Source organism: Pteropus alecto, unplaced genomic scaffold (assembly GCF_000325575.1).
Source record: "Pteropus alecto unplaced genomic scaffold, ASM32557v1 scaffold88, whole genome shotgun sequence".
NCBI lineage: Eukaryota > Metazoa > Chordata > Mammalia > Chiroptera > Pteropodidae > Pteropus > Pteropus alecto.
Window position 1 is genome coordinate 14643485 of NW_006494611.1, and position 13227 is coordinate 14656711.

Below are 13227 nucleotides of genomic sequence, written 5' to 3' on the forward strand. Positions count from 1 at the left end.
GTCTCTTGTGAATAGAGCTAATTTTTAGAGGTAGTTTTACTTCTTTCAAGTTTGGATGCCTTTTATTTATTTTCTTGCCTGATTGTCCTGGCTAGAACCTCCAGTACAGTGTTGAGTAGAAGTGGCAGAATGGACATCCTTGTCTTGTGTTTTTTTTTTTTTTTTTTCTTTTTTTATCTCAGGGTAAAAACATTCAGTCTTTCACCATTTATGGTGATGCTAGCTGTGGCTTTTTCATAGATGTCCTTTATCAGTTTTGAAGAAGTTTCTTTATACTCCTAGTTCGTTGAGTGTTTTTATCATGAATTAGTATGGAGAGATATATTTTTGAAACAGTTTCATTCTGAAAAATTACAATTATAGTACAAAGAAGTTTTTTTGAATGATTTGATAGTAAGCTGCCAATTTGATGCCCTGTTGCCCTCTAATTCTTTAGTATGATTTCCTATAAACAAGAACATTCTCCTATATAACCATAATACAACCATCAAAATCAGAAAATTAACATTGTGACATTCCTAGCATGTAAACTTCAGATCCTATTCAGATTTCACCAGTTGTCCAATTATATCTTTTACTGAAGGATATCTTAATGAAAGGATTCAGTTCAGAATGAGTGTTGTCTTTAGTAGTCATCTTTTTATTCTCCCCAGTCTAGAATAGTTCCACAGGCAAAGCCTATCATGACCTTGACTCTTGAAATTTACAGACCAATTACTTTGTAGAATGTCCCTAATTTGGGTTTTCTGATTATTCCTCATGATTACAGACATGAAGTTTACCCAGTTTTGGCAGGGATATCAAAAATGTGAAGCCTGTCATGTTTTCATTGCATCCGATCAGGTGGCACTTAATGTTGATTTGTCCTTGATCGATTGTATGTACTTTGATCACTGTAAGACAGTTCTTCCTGCTATCTCCACTGTAAAGTTACTCTTTTCTGTTTGGGTATCTTCAGGAGAGATATTTTAAAACTATGTAAATGTAATGTTTTTCATCAGATTTTAAATTTATTCATTTTATTTATTTGTATTAGTATGAACTTATGATGTCCTATTTTATTTCAGGGGTTTTAGTTCATTACTATTATTATTTAATCAACGCTCACATTGTTCCAAGCTGGCTCCTGTATCCATTTATTATCCATCATTCTTTTTGTACTTTCTTATTTGGGAGCACAACAAGATGTTACAGATTCCTCTTATACTTTCCCTGCCACAGCCCTGGAATTAACCATTTCTCTGAGGAGCCCTAATTCCTTTTAGTGGAGAATAACGTTTAGAAACCAAGTTCTTAATATTAGGTGTATTCATTGCTGATTCGGGGGAGGAGGAGAATCGCTGCTCCTAGGCCTTCTTAGAGCTAGAAATACATGGGTACAAATAAATTTCGTATATGTGTATGTATGTATAAGTATGTATGTATATGTGTATATGAATATTCTGTACACACACAGACACGTTTGTATCTATATATATTTCTTATCTGCCTATATATATTGAAAACCATGAGTCACACAGATAACCTCTAGTTCCACTCTGAAACTACAAGGTTCATTTAGCTTTTTCTTTTCCATATTTGAAATTCTTTGCTCTGATAGTGAAGACCCTATTTTCATTATCCTTAATAAATACACTTATTCAATCTATCCCCTTAAATGTAACCAGTTTCTCATCACTTCTGCCACCCTCTTTCCTTTGAGGTGCTTCTTGGGCACTGTCACTCCATGTCAGGCTACCCCATGTGCAGTTTCCCTTTTTATTCTGTTGGAGCTTTGACACACCACTTGGGGCTGTTCCTTCAAAAGTGTCTCACTCAGCCTCTTGGGACCGGGCAGCCCCACATCCTTGCCCTGTCCTATCTTCTGCCGTTGCAGGATGATTTCTTGGATTTCTCTCTCGTTGTATGGCTTGTTCATCTAGATCCCAGGCAATGTTTCCTTGCTGCTGCTCCTTGTTTCCGTCACAACTTTGATTTGGTCACCAGAGGGACGGACAGAGCCTCTATCATCTATGCCATTTTTTTCTCTCCGGATTTTTAAAAAAATTGAGATACAGTTTACATATAACATTGTGTAAATTCAAGGTGTACATGTTGATTTGATACATTTACTTATTGTAATATACTTAGATTACACCGAAGTTTTGGCTAAAACCTCTGTTATATCATATACATTTTTTTTTGTGGTGAGAATGTTCAAAATCTATTCTCAGCAGTTTGAAGTATATAATATAGTATTGTTGACTGTAATCACTATGCTGTGCACTAGATCTCCAGACCTTATTTGTTTTCTAGTTACAGGATTGTACCCTTTAACAACATCTTCCCAGTTCCCCAACCCCTAGCCTCCGGTAGCCACCATTCTACTCTGAATGTCTATGAGTTTGGTTTTTTAGATTCTACTCATAACTGAAATTATACAATATTTGCCTTTCTTTGTCTCATCTCACTAAACGTTATGCCCTCAAGTTCCATCCATGTTGTCATAAATGACAGGATTTCCTTCTTTTTCATGGTGAAAAATATTCCATTGTGTGTGTATCACATTTTGTTTATTCATCCATCAACGGACACTAAAGTTGTTTCCATATTTTGGTTATTGTGAATAATACTGCAGTAAACATGAGAGTGCAGATATCTTTTTGATATTCTGTTCTTATTTCATTTCATTTTTTTGGATATTAGACCCAGATCTGAGATTGCTGCAACACTTGGAAGTTGTACTTCTAATTTTTTTTTTTGTACTTCTTATTTTTTGAGGAACCTCCATATTGTTTTCCACAGTGGCCGCACCAATATCCATTCCCACCGACAATGTACAAGGATTTCCTTTACTTCACATCCTCACCAACACTTGTTATCTCTTGTCTTCTTTTTTAATTTTTTTTTTACTTTTCAGTTACAGTTGGCATATGATATTTTATTAATTTCAGTATACAATATAGCAATTAGACATTTATATAACTTACCAAGTGGTCACACCAATAAACCTAGTACCCATCTGACGCCATCACAGGTATTAGAATATTATTGACTCTATTCCTTATGCTGTACTTTACATCCTCGTGACTATTATTTTGTAACTACCAATTTGTACTTCTTAATCCCTTCCCCTTTTCTACCTACATCCCCAACCCTCCTAACTTGCATTAGCCTTTATTTTGACTACCCTAAAGTTTGTAAATAAAGCCAAATATAAGGCCTAAGTTTGTATGTTGTTTACAGAATTTGGAAACAGAAAGTGATAGAAAAGGGGACAGGTAACCATGTACTCAAAAACAATACTATCTTTCCTTTTTCCTCAAAGTTTTTTGGTTGGTAGCTATAAAATAGACACTGTGATGAATAGAGATTCTTAGTACAGTGTGGGTTGCTGGACTTAAATGTATAACCATTTATACGGGGAAAGTTTGTGAATTTTCTAGAAGGAGATATATTAAGAATGTATTTATCTTTATATGGTAGAATTTAGGTAATTTGTATTTCCTTATATTAAAACACTTTCTGTACAACTAACATAGATAACTGTTCCTTTATTACACATGTAAATATGAAATAGAAATAAAACAAATACTTTAAATGCCCAGGACTGAGAACTTTTGTTTGATTGTCCTGGGATAAAGGAAAAAGAAAAACTAAAAATGTATGTGCCCATATTCTTAGGAAAGGCTTTGATAAAAATTTAGCTTTTATCTACCTTTGGCCTGCTAGTAGCATAGAATCCTGGTTCTGACATCTTCTCTAATGTAGTGTAGACATCTCTCTGCATTAACTTTTTATTTTTGATGGGGGCAGAGGGTCTGGATACAATTTTTTTTTTTTAATTTTTAAAAAACTTTTTATTTTGACTAATTTTAGATTTGCAGAAATGCTACAAAAATAGTATACTTCCTCTGTACATAATCATTATGTAATTATCAAGAACAAGAGATAAATATCTTTACCTTTGTAGTTGATGACATCTTGGGGGAGATAGTTTGGGACTATTAAATCTTTTTATACCTCAAACTTTTTAGCATCCACTGGCAGATCTTGTTTGCAACATTTATAACTGCACCTAATGATGATTATATCCCTCTTTCTTTCATTTGTTAACTGAAATCCTGTGAGGTAGGATCATCTCCCTTATTTATTTGCTTATTTACTTATTTATATCAGTGTGGAATCACAGGTATTTATTTTATTCTATGAGTTAAAATTTGATGCTATCATTTTTTTATTTTGTTGCTCAAATTGTTCTGACTTTGGTCGTTAGGAGCTCCTTGGGTTGGCTCCTCTATATTTTCATTGAGCCCCTATCATTTTTTTTTTTTCTGGCACGATAAGATGATTTAGGCTTTATTTATTTATTTATTTATTTATTTTGCCCTAGCCCTGGAATCAATCTCTTAATTCCTTTTACTGCAAAATGATGTTTAGGCACCAAGATCTAGGTACTAGATGTACTCACTGTCACCGAGGTGTCTTTGCTTTTAGTAGACAGTCTAGCTACTCACAAATACACATATTTATATTTCTGTATCTATCTGTCTATTCAAAATCATGAGTTTGTATTGATACCTCTGGTTCCAATTTAGTGTTACAAAGTTTATTTTCATCTTTTCCCTTTCTTTATTTATAACTTCTGGACTCTAACAACAAGTATACTGGATTTCATTATCTATAGTTTATTTACCTATTTGATCAATTCTAGTATGCATGTAAATTAGATTCACAATTGCTAGTCCATAACACTGTAAAAGAACACTTTTAATAACTAGATCATTACATTTATATACAGTTCTCTTTGTCCTGAGCCTTACTGTATCCAGTCATTTCTAAACTGAAACTCTCTACCCAGCAAGCAGTAAACCCTTCCCCTCAACTACCAATCTCTGGCAACTACCATTCTACTTTCTGCCTCTGAATTTGACTACTCTAGATACCATGTATAAATGGAACATACAATCTTTGTCCTTCTGTGATTCACTTATTTCACTTAGTGTAGTTTACACCAGTTACAATAGTTATGACGTCACTAGGTGATAGGAATTTTTCAGCTCCATTATAATCTTATGAGATCACCATTGGGAGTTTAATTTTATGAATGGTGTTAGATATGAATCTAATTTTATCTTTTCTCCAAAGCCTGCTCAGTTGTCCAAAGACCATTTATTTAAAAGTCTGTTTTTTACCCAGTGAGTTGAAATGCCACTTTTGTCAAAAACTAAATTTCTATATATATTTGGGTCTAATTCTGTTCATTCTAGTCTTTTCTACTAGTCTTTTGATGTGGCAGTGCTGTTTTCATTACAGAGACTTTATAGGATGTTTTAATGTCTGCTAAGACTATGTAAAATTTTTGTTTTTTAGTGTTTTCCTTGCTATTCGTGTTTATTTTTTCATTTAAATTTTAATATCAATTTATCTAACCCCATTATACATCATTTTGGTATTTTTATCGGGATTCTGTATTAGTTTTAAAACTACACTTGGGATTTCTTGATAGTGTCACTGCCACTGCCACTGTGATGCTGGAGTGGGGTCTCTGACTTCCTCTGCCATAAAATATCAGTGGAAGAAAGCATATTTCCTTTTTAAAAAGTAGCTTGTAAACCACATCATGAATAGTATTTAAGCCTCTGCTTAAGTACTCGAGTGGTGGTATGGTGCTTCCAATACTGCCTAGTCAATGAAGACTATTCTAATTGTTCATCTGTTGCATAAGCGTCAGTTGCTCTCCTTATACATCCCACCATTAAACCTAGTTTTGCCTACTGAGGCAACGTGATGTGCGTTCAGTCTTTTACCTCATAGTCTTGAATATTTGAACATTGCTTTTGTGGGTTGCTCACAGTGTTGTGAACCAATCCATCCTGGTACAGACCCTTTTGGGGCCGGATGAGAATGTCGATAACTACTATTCTTTGGCTTGCATTGTTATTCGGATTCTGGAGCCACAGTGTGTGGGCTCTGCCAGTTACTTCTGTGTGACGTGATGCTCATTATTTCCCTCTTCAAGTCTGTTTCATCATCAGCTAAATTGGGGCAATACTAGTTCACGGGTTAGTAGCGAAAATTAAATGAGGAAATACATGTAATGTGTATGTCTCCATATATTTAAGTGTTCAATAAATGTGGGAGGATAACAGTAACAATGCTACCATTGCTATGAAGAGAAGAAAGTGTTGTGTATTTATTTTTGGACGTGAGAGCACAGATGTAATTTCAAAGTTATAGGCAGCCCACTAGTTAGGACGGGACTTGAAGGACGAGTTTTCTTAAAGTCTATTCGAATAAAGAAACAGAATAGCATCTGTAATTTTTTAAAAAGTCAAAATCTAGGCTGTTACTGTCTAAATCATCTGAAGTTCTTATCCTGTGTGTAGAAACAAAATGAAGCCTAAAATCGATGGCAGCATTGGACCAAACCACATTAGGTCAGCAATTGAGTGAGGAAGTAGGTTCTGGAATTAGGCTATGGGTTCTCTTCCATTGTCTGCTCAAAGCTTTCATCTCACATCACAAACCATTTAAAGAATTCTTTTGGAAATTTCCCCAGGTTGTGAGCCAACTGGTTTCTTCAGGGAGCCAAATAACAACAGTGAATGGAAGTGAAATCCAGATTTTTTCTTAGTTAATTAGCCCTGTTATATTGTGATGTAGCTGATCCAAGTTAACAACAACAGCAACTAATAATAATAATAATAAATTTCACTTTGGGCTTATAAACTTAGTAAGCAGAGCCTAGTTCATTGAAGTCCATTAAGTCTTATCTTTTCAAAGATTTTTTTTTCTGTGCTATTCTGAAAAGCACAAAGAATAAAGATCATCTAATATCTACTATCCATAGATAAACTATACTCAACTTTTCTGTATCCTTCCAAAGATTTAATCTCTGTACATAAACTTTTTAACTTGGTGGAATGATTAAGAGCGTGATGCTTTGGTGTCTAAAGACTTGGAACTGAATCCTAGTTCTTTTACTTAACTCTTAAATAACTTCTGAGATTTCATTTTCCCATCCAGGAAAAATGGGAATAATAGGATCTATCTGAGGGTTTCATTGAAGATATAATTCCCATAAAGAGTTTCTGCTGTGCAAAGTACTGACTTGAGCACTCAGTAAAGGTCTGTCCCAGCATCCTGGCTGTGCTCCTTTTAAAAGCAGATCCCTTTATTTATGCACTAGATTGGTTACTTAAGGATAAGGTTTCTGCAAACTTCTCCTCTCTCTCCTTTATTATTGGTCCCCTCCCCCCTTCATTTAAGCCTTGTTTGATTTAGATTTTTAAAAATAAATACACAAATGGATGGGAGTTTAATACACATAGCTTTGTGTGTTTTGAGGAAGCTACCCCCTGGGTTTTATTATAAGTGGGTTGAATTGGTTGTAGTGATTTTCATCCATTATTTTTGGATGATAAAGTCAGAACTATAAACTAGGGTCTTTCCTCTTTGGCACTATTGACGTTTTGGGCCAGATAATTGTTGTGGGGACTATCCTGTGCAATGTAGGCTCCTTAGCAATTCCTGGTCTCTACTCACTAGTTGCCAGTTGCACCCTTCCGTTTGACAGTTCAGTTGTGACATGTTGCCAAATGGCCCCTTGGGGAGCAAAATTTTCACCTATTGAGAACCACTGACTATAAACAGTGGCTCACCTATAGTAATTATAAAGGGGTAATTACTTGTTTTTCTGATAGTCTTATAAAGTACCATCCTATTATCACCCTGTCCAGTGAATGTTTTTGACCTCTGTAGATGACAGTATGCAACTGGAATTTGCATGAGTATATGTTAAGAATGCTAGTAATAACACGGTGGTTATTGAGGTGGTCTATTTGCATCTCACCACCCTAGGACCATAATTATGAAGATGATTATAATATAAGGTTACCATTTATGGGTGCCTACTATGTACCAGACACTGTGCCTTGGTGAAGTTTATTTATACCTACTGTACAGGATAAATGCTGTAAAGGCTGCCCAAGTCCAATGCAACTTTAGCTACCTCTGTCAATTTAATGAACTCGTATGAACACTTCACGTGACTCTTGATTGCAAAAAAAGATGAGACCAGAACAGTCCAATAGTATCCAGGATCTAAGCAGCAAAGGGGTCATTTGGTAAAGGCGAAGGTATATAATTACTGAACACTGGCTGGAAGTGGACCACTGCTGGCATGGAGAGTTATACTAAAACAGTCAAGGTCAAGGTTCCTGAACCAACATTATCTGAAGAGGACAGGATTCTCTTTCTGTGAGAACCAGGGTATACATACAGGTGGAATTGAGCCCTCAAGTGGCGATACACCCAGAATACAGAACATGGGTGTGTATAGTTTGTTTTCCTTAGAGGGCTGTCTTAAGAGAATTAGTTACAGGTTGATGACTCCTCCTAGCCTATGATTTAAAGTAATCATCAGAGACCATAACAGGGACCTTTGAGGTGTCCTTGCTCTTCTGGGATCATGGAGCATCTATGAGGAAGATGATCCATATATAAAATTAATTCTGACTTTGAAGAAATGTTGACTTTTAATAATACACTTTTTGTTTTGTTTTAAATTAAAGACCCTGTCTAAATCAAATCCTGGATTAGAAATTGTTGTTTGATGTAAATGTTGAAAATTGTTGAGGGGAGAATTTATTCAAAGTTTGTTTTGCTTTTATTTGGATTATTTTTATTGCTTGTCACTTAATTGGTTGCTGAGAATATCAAGTTTTATTTTTAAATCTTAACTGGAGTCTGAAGTAAGTAATTATTAAAGGCTAGTTTTCAAATCATATGTAATGAGTAAAGACTTGATTTAAATATTTAACATACTTTATTATTGACTTAGTTGACTCGTGCTGTACTTACATGGGCTTTCTATTTCTTGTGGCCAGAATGACATCAGCAGAGTTGTCTCAAGACACACCTGAAAATGTTCAGCTGATTCTTACATTAATTGGACTATTATTTCTTAGTGAGCCTTCTCTGTTTAATGCCTGTTTGACAGAGACAGCTGCTTTGCAGTATCCAAGTGGTACTATTTCCAGGATGACCTTTGGTAGATGATATATAAAACCTTGAGTAAGTCATGTATCTCCCACCTCCTTTTATTTTACTATGTTTATACTATTTTTAAAAACCTTTAAAAACTTTTAATTGAAGTATAAGTGTTTAGCTTGATGAATTTTAAAAAACTGAACATACCTGTATAAACAGCATATGACCAGTAGTATCCCAGAAGCATCCCTCCTGCTTCCTTCTAATCAATACTGACTACCCCCAGAGGTAACCACTATCTTGACATAAAGGCATAGCTTGATTTTACTTGTCCTTGCACTTTATATATATGGTATTTATTCTTTTGCATCTAGCTTCTTTCACTCAACTTAGTGAGATTCATCCTTCTTGTGCTTTTTTCTAGATTATTCATTTTCATTGTTGTGTACTATTCCGTTGTGAATATATCACAGTTTATATTTTCACTGTTGATAGACATTTGATCATTTCTAGTTTTAGCAGTTATGAATAGTATTACTATGAACGTATAAATACATTTATTTGGGGTGTATATCTAATATATGAATTGTTAGGCCATATTGTCAGTTTTATATATACTTTATACTGCCAGTTTTTGATAATCGATGTACCACTTTGCATTTCTGCCACCAGCGTTTGAGAGTTTAGGTTGCCCCATAACTTCTCTGTCACTTGGTATTTTCCACCTTTTTAGTTTTAGGCATTCTGGTAGGTATGTAGTGATAACTCAGAAACTCCCCTGTGACAAAAATCAGGTATTAATTTGGGGCATCTAGGGGCTTAATCTGTCACATCAAGCTCATGTCCCTACAAAGCCTCGCTTGTTTTTCTTCCCAGAGTAAAGTCCTTCTGCTTGGGCCAAGCATGATCTTCCACACCCAGAATTGGCAAATACCCATACAGAAGTAAACAGGTGATCATCATTAGCTTACCTCAGAGGGCTCTCCCCTCTCTGGAATGCCAGTTCCTTCAATCCTCATTGCTTCCACAGTTTTCCAACATCTTTGAAAATGTGATTTTTGTAAATTATTATGGGTTTTTTAGGTTTTGAAGCTGAGTCAGGTTGTTATGACCTATTATATAGCCTACCCAGAAATGGAAGTTGTTGGTGGATTCTTGAGATTTTCTACATACACAGTCATGTCACCTGTGAATAATATATGTGTGTGTGTGTGTATGTGTGTGTGTGTATTTCCCCCCCCCCCTTTCTTTCTCATCTATGTGCGTTTGCTTTTTCTTGCACTGTTTGGTCAGAATTACCAGTACAATATTGAAAAGAAGAGATAATAGTGACATCCTATTTATAAATATGGGACATTTGCCTTATTTCACTGTTGAATATATTTGGTTTAGTTTTGTAGGTATTTTTCAGATGAAGTTATTTTTTCCCTTCTATTTCTACTTAGTTGACTTTTTAAAAAAGACATGATTGGTCGTTGAATTTAGTTAAGTACTTTTTCTGCATCTACCAAGATTATTATGATTTTTCTCCTTTTTTTCCTGTTCCTTTGGTTTAATGTATACATCCAAAAAACAAATTACCTGTGACCCTATCATATCCACTGTAGTAATTATTTTCATATTCCCTTCGATGCATAAAACAATTCTATATCTCTTTTCTCTCTTTAAACCTGCTATACATTTAATCCTGCCATACATTTTCCTTTTTGTTTTTTATTAGCCAAATATAGTGAGATAATATGGTTCTCAGCCCAGGGACTCCTTTTGACAGATTAGAAGCATTCTTCCAGGCTCCTTCCACTACCTCTCTATTTTATATGAGGAAGAAGGAGTAAAATACTGAAAACTTTTCTTCAGGCATTTTTTTTTTTTTTTACCTATTTTAGTTTTTATTTTCTCATTTTTATTATTTGGGATTGTAAAGGAGGAAAATGGGGTCAGAGAAGGGCTGTGGAGGCTGTAAATGGGACCTGAGGAAAAAAGCCTTATATGATTTCCTTAAGCACCACCTCTGCTCCTCCCCTTCCCACGCTTCCTCTTTCTGTAGTTCCAGCTTTGCCACAAATCAAGTGTGTGACTGCCCTTGGGCAAGGCTCTTAATCACTGAGCTTTGTTTTCCTCATCTGGGGTTGAGGAAAATGGCCATCAACAGCTGCTGTGACCTGTCAGTTAGAATGAAAAGGTTATTAAATTAGCAGTTTACAAAGCATATGACCCTTTAAAAATGGAGTGATTGTTAGGGTTAGGTTTGTACAGTGGCATCTATCTCACATTTTCTAATAGCCTGAAGGCCACCTGTGGAAGAAGAATACTTGTGAAACACCTTTGGTCTCCAAACGATAAGAAACCTGTAGTTAACTATGTGGTGAGGTATAAATGGAGGTTTTGTTAATTTTCTTAAACCTTCATCGAGTCTTTAAAGTGTTCCATGGTAAATGGAGGTATTCAGAACAGGCCTCCCATGATCTGCTACTTCGGCATGTGGATTATTTTGTGCTGAAGACAGTCGAGACTGCAGGCTCAGGAGAAACTTTTATCTCTCTTGGGGCCTTGCCCATTAGAGTGTGCATGAAAAAGGGGCCACATAATAAATTTGACAGGCTCAGGGAGGCCTGCCTGCGGGTCTTACAAACTCAGAGACTGAAAGTAACCATATTGGATGGTCTAAACATAAAAATTCCTAACTAAAACTAAGTGATGGCGGGTAGTCTTGCCGTAAGTCTGTAGCTTCCTTGACAAAAAGCCTTTCTGTTGTCTTTTTGCATCAAAGATAACAAACCTTTGAAATGTCAGAGTAATTTTCCTTTTCAAGATCTCTTAGGAGACAACACTGCACCAGAGTACGGGACCACAGAACCCCTCATTGTTATCTTATTCTCCTCATACCATTTCTATGTGTTATACATGTTAATTGTTAGCTATCTTTACCCACCAATGGAAAAGGAGTACGTGTCTCTCTGTTTTACTTTTTATCCAATCCTAGAGATTTCTCCGCTTTGCGTTATCTCACCCGCTTTGTCTGCCACCAGTGAATTTCATGTAACCTGCCTTATGTCTCCTTTTTTTTTTTTTTTAAGTATATGTGCTGCCAAAGCAAGCACTCTTTTTATTCTAATGTATAAAATAAGCTGCAAAATTGATGTTCTTTGAAGCATTTTTTTCAGTCCATTGAGATTTTACTTACCAGCAATTGTTGTCAGTTTGGCTCAAATAAACGCATAAAAAGTCTCTCCAGGTTTGGACATTCTTACGTCAACTAGAGTTATCATCCAAAATAATTTTTTATGACCTATCTACAGGGCAGAGCAAACTTTTAATTACGGAGCATCTGCTCTTATCATTCTGTGAATGACCTTCCCCTCAGAAGCCCCAAGGCACCTTTCCTTATCCTTAGCTCAGAATGTCATACATACCATTTTTACCTTTCTGTCTCTGAATCTCTTATGTATGTGGGCGTCGCTGATGCTCATGTATGTGGGGTTCTCATACATACATATGTCATTAAATTTGGTTATTTTCTCTTGTTTAATCCGTCTCGTGTCATTTAATTATTAGACCAGCCAAAAGAACTAAGAAGGATAGAGGGAAATTTCTTCCTTCTTACCTAAGCTTTTCACTGTGGGAATAAACAACCATTGATATGTATGCACCAAAACTAGAACGCAATTTGCAAAAGCACATATCTCTAAAATGATACTGCTGAAGGATCTCTTTAAATTGCAACCACCCACCTTTATGATCTTGCTTGTGTTTGAGGTGAGATGTACTGGTCCCTATAATTGAAGAGCCATGGGTAGATGGTTCCCTGTGACATGTTTTTTTTTTTAGGTCAAGTAATGTGAATGGTATTTGGGAATGTATGGTCTTACAGTGAGGCATCCTAGGGCTGATATCACCACTACCCTGATATTCGGCCTTACTTACCTTCTGCCTTCTGTGTGGAAGAAAGGTTGTTTATGACGTGGTTCTGATTCTAGGCATTTTTTCCTTGGACTCCTCCTCCACATTCAGGAGTGCCCTAGGTAAGCTCAACTTCTGCCTGTGGTTTTGGGAGTGGGTGGATGGATTCCACAGTAGGGAGGTTTTGATATATAATTGACTATTAGCATGATCATTCACCTGTTTGTGTTTATAGGTCGTTCATTTAGAAATTAGAAATGGACCAGGTCTAACTTTAAATTTGTTTGGACAAAAGGGTAGGTAGGGAACAAAAGGCAAAGTACAAGTTCTCAATCTCCTATTCAGTATACTGTG

At 35.7% G+C, this 13227-nt stretch overlaps 1 protein-coding gene across 2 annotated transcripts in view; it reads left to right on the forward strand.

Moving 5' to 3' along the window:
• Positions 1 to 13227, forward strand: part of IDE (insulin degrading enzyme) — a 99651-nt gene that overhangs the window by 14883 nt on the left and 71541 nt on the right. The window lies entirely within an intron of this gene.